A 6,089-nucleotide genomic window follows, 5' to 3' on the forward strand; every position below is an offset into this window, starting at 1 on the left:
CTTTATTCTGTCCAGCATGCAGGTTTTGATCATGCACTTGGCCCTAGTACAAGAAAGACATTGAGGCCCTGGAGCATGTCCAGGGAAAGGCAGTGAAGCTGTGAGGGGTCTGGAGCACAAATCTTATGGGGAGCAGCTGAGGGAACTGGGATTGTTCAGTCTGGAGAAGAGGAGGCCTTATCACTCTCTACAACTCCCTGAAAGGAGATTGTAGTGAAATGGGTATTGGTCCCTTTTATCAAGTAACAAGAGGGAATGGCTTCTTGTGCCAGGGGAGGCAAACATAAGTTGTGCCAGGGGAGGTTCAGGTTGGATATTTGAAACAATTTATTCTCAGAAGCAGCGGTGAAGTGTTGGAACGGGCTGCCCAGGGAGGTGGTGGAGTCATCGTTCCTGGAGGTGTTTAGGAAACAGGTAGATGTGGCACTGAGGGACGTGGGCACAGTGGTAACGGGTTGACAATTGCACTAAATGATCTTAGAGGTCTTTTACAACCTTAACAATTCTATGATTCTATGTATTATTTTCTTTTAAGGTAATGGTGTGCTTTACTTTCCAATGCAGAATGATTTTCTTGGGAGTAAGCACAGGAACCCTTGGATCCAGAAATCTGGTCCTTTGAGAGAAAAAGTCTTGGACATGAAATTAAGCAAGAAAATGAGTTACAGCAGAAAAACTGGATCTCAGGGACCATAGAAATAGAGGAAGGATTTGAGGAAAGGACAAAGAGATAAAACACATTCATGGTTGCACCTGTGAGCCTTCTGAAAAGGCAGATGTCTTCATCACATCCCCGTCCCAGCTCCTGGAAATGACATTCAAATGGGTGTCACGGAAGCAGCTAAACTGCTTTTCCCCTGCTGCATTCCCCTCACAGATGGTGGACCTTCTGCCTCCCCCTTCTGTGGGATGCAAACCCACAGTCCTCTCACTGTTAGTCCACCCCAAGGGCTTCAGAACCATACAGTTCCACTGCCCATATGCCCAGCACATCTGGCTGGTTGTAGTGGTGGCTGCATTTCCCTGGGGAAGTCAATGATCTGCACATCACACCAAACCAGAATAGCTTTTCATAACGCATTGGGTCATGAGAACAAAGGGTGCCATAAATGCAAAACAATTTAGGTAAGTATACATGCAAACCTGTTTAGGCAGATCTAAAGCTCTGAGGTAGGCCCAGCCTTCTTGCCTGGCTTTGCATGTTGGGAGCAATCTGCCACTTCCCTGAAGAAATGGCTCTGGGCATTTGGACAGAGTGTGCTGGCTCCTAGGATGGGCTGCATCAAAAATACCCACTGCAGTTGTGCACCAGAGCTGGAACTGCTCACTCAGCTGGGCTTTATCAAAAGAAACTTGTCGGTAATCAGTAAAAACTGTTTGACATCTGCTGTGCTCTGCTGATTGTGTCACCACTGCCAAAGAAACTACAGAACCAGGACTGGGGGGGGGGGGGGGGGGGGGGGGAGGGGGTGAGTGAGTGCTGCTCCAGCACAGACCAGCCAGGAGTGGGTTAAGTGTTCTGTATACGTTCCTCGTTCCTTGTGTAGGCAGCAGGTGTGCTGTTCAGTGGTTTGATTTGAAACCTTTTCAACAGCAGTACTACCTCTTCAGCTCTGCATAGCTGCTGTGCAATTCCACAGACTCAGCACAAAGACGACAGAGATACCAGCCTCGATCCGTGCTGCAGGGAGCAGACTGCCACAGTAAACCAACTGGAACTACTTCTGACAGATGTGAAGATGAAACTAAGCACTGGAAGCACCCGGTGTCTTCTGCACTTATTTCAGCCTTGAGAAATGATTGAGAAAAGCTGTGGCTTGCGTTGCTAAGGAGCAGCCACCATAGCAAATCTTTTTGTGCCTTTTCTGGCTCATTGCTGCCTCCCTCAGCTTCATCAGGACTGGCTGCAAGTTTGTGTTCACACGATCACAAAATTCAAAACCATCCATTTTGCTTATTTTCAGTTTCCCATCCGTTATTTGACCTAACAGAGAAATGTTCCTATGTTAAGCATCAAATTCAGCTTTTGTATCCAAATGCTGAACTGCTTCTCCTTTTTTTTTCTCACAACATTGACTGTGGTTTCTTATTCCTGAAACATCAGCATTTCTTTTGTTTTGGAGATCAGTCCTGCAGTCAAGGAACATGAGAAGCAGTTTCATTTGTACAACAACAGATTATCCTGAATTTTCTGTCATTCAGAACGCTCAGCAGTGGGATGGTTTAAAGTATCGCCCTCCATTTGCTGCGGTCACTGATCCACTGCGATGTGCAGCATCTGATGGGCAGTGCACGCTGACTCTGATTCTGCCTTACTCCAAATTAACGTGGGGACTGTATATGAGATGAATGAAATGAATAGGAAGCACAGATGCATTGTCTGGCACAGGTTGGACTTGAGTTCTGTCATAAAAATATCCCAAGTTTCAACTTTTGCCTCAAAAATGCAGAATATTAATGGCGTTCCACCAGTTGATGGTAGACATATCAATATGCCAGTAGTGGCCAGTGCTGGGACTCCTGAATTCAAATAGCATGACAGTGAGTACTTTTCTGAGGCTAATTTAACACACATGTAAAGTTGGCACAGTCATCTAAAAAAGCAGTGCTCACCCCTTCCCTCCTCTCTTCTCCCGCCTGGTGCTCCTTGCGTTGTTCTGGCACAGGTTTTTGTATGGCTGCCCAGCGAGGAGCATGTAGGAACTGATCCAGCTGAAAAGCAAAAAAAACCAACACATCTCTATTGGTGGGCTTTATCCTGAATGGTTTCTACCATCCCCAAATATAGATGATGGGTACAACTAATTGCCAGCAGTACCTGGGCATTGCAAGACAGGGAGCTACTCCAAGAAGGCAGCAGAGCAACTTACTTCAGAGAAGAGCCCTTCACATAAAGAACAACACTGGCTTCCAGCCCCCATCTGCTCTAGAAGAATGTTAAGCGTCAGGAGCAAATTCAGTATTTCTTACTGCAAGCATTCTTGATCGATGTCAAACAACGTTTATAAACATCCATGATTAAAGGTCAGCCGCACAGTCCTCAATTACTCAGCATTAGATTCAGGCTGTGTTCTGATGTTCAATATTTTTATTGAAAACAAAAGTTGGGCAAGCAAGAAAAGGGGGAGAGCAGGGAAAGAACATGCAGAGAGCCGACTCATGGCAGCCAAACGACTGCTTGTTTCCTTCCTGGCTGCTGGGAAAAAGCTGGGGCCAGATGAAATTGGAGGGTGTGTTCTCCCAGAAAGTTTCTGGCGCTTGACTTATAACACAACATTAACATTAACGTTTGGCTAGAATGAACATCTTCTCCTAGCTGTGTTTCTGGAGTTTTTTGGACTCTATGCACGTAACGTTTTCAAGTAACACAAATGTAAGAAGAGCTCCTGTGAGAATAGCAAGGGAAAACTTCTGTTTTCTACTTCCTGTTCTTATCTCCCCTGTGGCTTCAGCTCACTCTCAGTTTAGCAGCAGAGTCCTGTCCTTTTTTCTGTGCGAGTTGAGATAATCTATTTCCTCATCTTCTCGCTTTTTGACATACACACAGGGCAGAGTTCACAGTGTGGAACCTAGGCTATTGTTTTTAGGTATAAGGAAAGAAAAATGGTTAAAAACATGTGGAAGAATGTGAACTGAGTTCTTGAGTAGACACTTGAGAGCTTCCCCCCCAAAATGTTCCCTATGTACCACCACAAAGAGGCACATTCACAGCAGCTGGATGGCAACAGGGAGTGGAAAACAGCCTCTTGAAGGCTGACCTCCTTTAGCTGCAGGTGTAGAACAATACCAGTGCACAAGGCCAAAGCTAAATAAGCAATCAAGGAAGGGCTTATGAAAGATGAGCTCAGCCCAACATCCCAAATACTATCCCAGTGACTCCAACAAAGTTCCCACAGCAAAGTTGCACGTGGCAGCTGCCACTCAACAGGATTTTAAAGTGCTTTAATTAGCAACTGAAGTGTGATTTCCAATGATACTTTCAGCCAATACTTTTAGCAATGTTAAAAATCAGCTGAAATTCTCTGAGTTAAAAAGTCCTCTGCATTTATCCTGCAAAGAGATATTTAATTCTTCAGATGTAGGTAACACTCCCTGCCTCGCTTTCCTCCTTTCAACCCACTTGGAACAACAACAGCTCTCACAAGGTATGGTCAAAGCAGTCTTTGCTTTGGTGGTCAGACACGCAAGGAGAGAATTAATTTTACAACCGAATCCCTTTGCAGGAATGTTTCCCTTAGATTTATGAACTACTTTTCCTTTTACCCACCAGAGAGAAGTAATTTGGAGAGCAGTGTGTGGATAGTAAGCACTGCTGTAAATACTTCAGATTTAGAGAGAACAAACCTGCTGCCTGCAAAGACAGAGCAGTAACAAAGGCATTCACTGCACTGTTCTGCACCAGTGAGGGAAAGGAACTGTTGTAGCCAAGCAAGCTGGAGACATTCCAGCCTGAACGATAAAGCAGAAAGGAACATTTTAAAGCAAGGGTACCAATCATGCCTAAGTTCCATGTAGGAAGACTGGAGAAGTACTTGGAGAAGATGCTGCTGCTCACTAAACAGCGAGGAAAGTAGTTTTTATTAGGTAAAAAGCCAACTGAATGCTACTGGTTGACTCATAAAATTGTTCAAACTGTTATTTGAAGAGTAACTGTAAGAAAAGGCAGATTACAGCTTTGGGAGTTTTGTTTTAGGGTCCAGAGGAGAGCCACAAAGATGATCAGAGGGCTGCAGCACCTCCCCTACGAAGACAAGCTGAGGGAGCTGCACTTGTTCAGCGTGGAGAAAAGAAGGCTGCGGGGTGACCTCATTGCAGCCTTTCAGTACTTAAAGGGAGCCTACAAACAGGAGAATCAACTCTTTGAAAGGGTAGATAACTGCAGGACAAGGGGAAATGGTTTTAAGTCGAGAGAGGGAAGATTTAGGTTGGATGTCAGGGGGAAGTTCTTTACAGAGAGAGTGGTGAGGTGCTGGAACAGGCTGCCCAGAGAGGTTGTGGATGCGCCGTCCCTGGAGGTGTTCAAGGCCAGGTTGGATGGGGCCCTGGGCAGCCTGGTCTGGTATCTAATGTGGAGGTTAGTGGTCCTGCATGTGATGGAGGGGTTGGAGCTTCATGATCCTTGAGGTCTCTTCCAACCTGGGCCATTCTGTGATTCTGTTTTAAATACTCCAGTATCTTCGTAAAGAGAAACAAAGTAATGCTGCACAACAGCACTGCTGCAGTGCACATCTGCACAGTGAGATCAGGAAGATACATCTCTTGGAGATACAACAAATGCTCATATCAGAGCAACTGCTTTGTCTATCAGCATTCCTTTGTCCTTGCTCAATAGGTCATCTCTATACTATTGTGAAACCTGCTTTCCAAGAAATCTGTTTCTCAATATTACATGCAGGCCATGTTCAATAATGCTGAACACGTAACAAATCCTCTGCACTACAAAGCAGAGCTTGCAAAGATTGCTTCAGATTATGTTTAGTATCACCAGCAATACATCTCTGTAAAATCAATTTGTGGTGAGCGAGTGAGTGAGAGGTGCAATAAAGTGCAACATTGTTGACAAAGATGTCATAAACCTAAACCAGAGAAAACCCCAGAGCAGCCACCTTTCATTCTGGTCCCATGCTTTAGTATCTCCTCCTTACAGCGCTTTAGTCAAAGAAATGGAAAACAACTCTTGACTGTCCAGTGCAGATAAGCTGCACACACACACACCTACTCAACCTAGCTCAACATGGGCCAGCCTGCAAACTTGCAGTACAAACAGAATCCGTTGCTTCCAAAGGTGGCTGAAACTCAGAAGCAGTACAGTCACTTCTGTGTGATGAAGTTACCTTACTGGATCCAGGCTGGTTCTTCAGTTCCCAGAGACAGCATGAGTCAAACAGAATTCATTACCCTGGGTTCTGCATAAGCTCTGCAGGTAACCTGAGGGACTCCATAGGAGATCTGCTGCTTTTACAGGCTTGGATCCAAGCGTCTGGATCTACAAGGACCACGTATCTTCAGAAGCACTGACATATTCACAGAGGCAATTCTAGAAGAAGGAGAACTGCAGAGCTAAAAGAATTCAGGCTGGAAACGTTCTG

The sequence above is a fragment of the Tympanuchus pallidicinctus genome, unplaced genomic scaffold, assembly GCF_026119805.1.
Source record: "Tympanuchus pallidicinctus isolate F22 unplaced genomic scaffold, pur_lepc_1.0 scaffold5, whole genome shotgun sequence".
Lineage (NCBI taxonomy): Eukaryota > Metazoa > Chordata > Aves > Galliformes > Phasianidae > Tympanuchus > Tympanuchus pallidicinctus.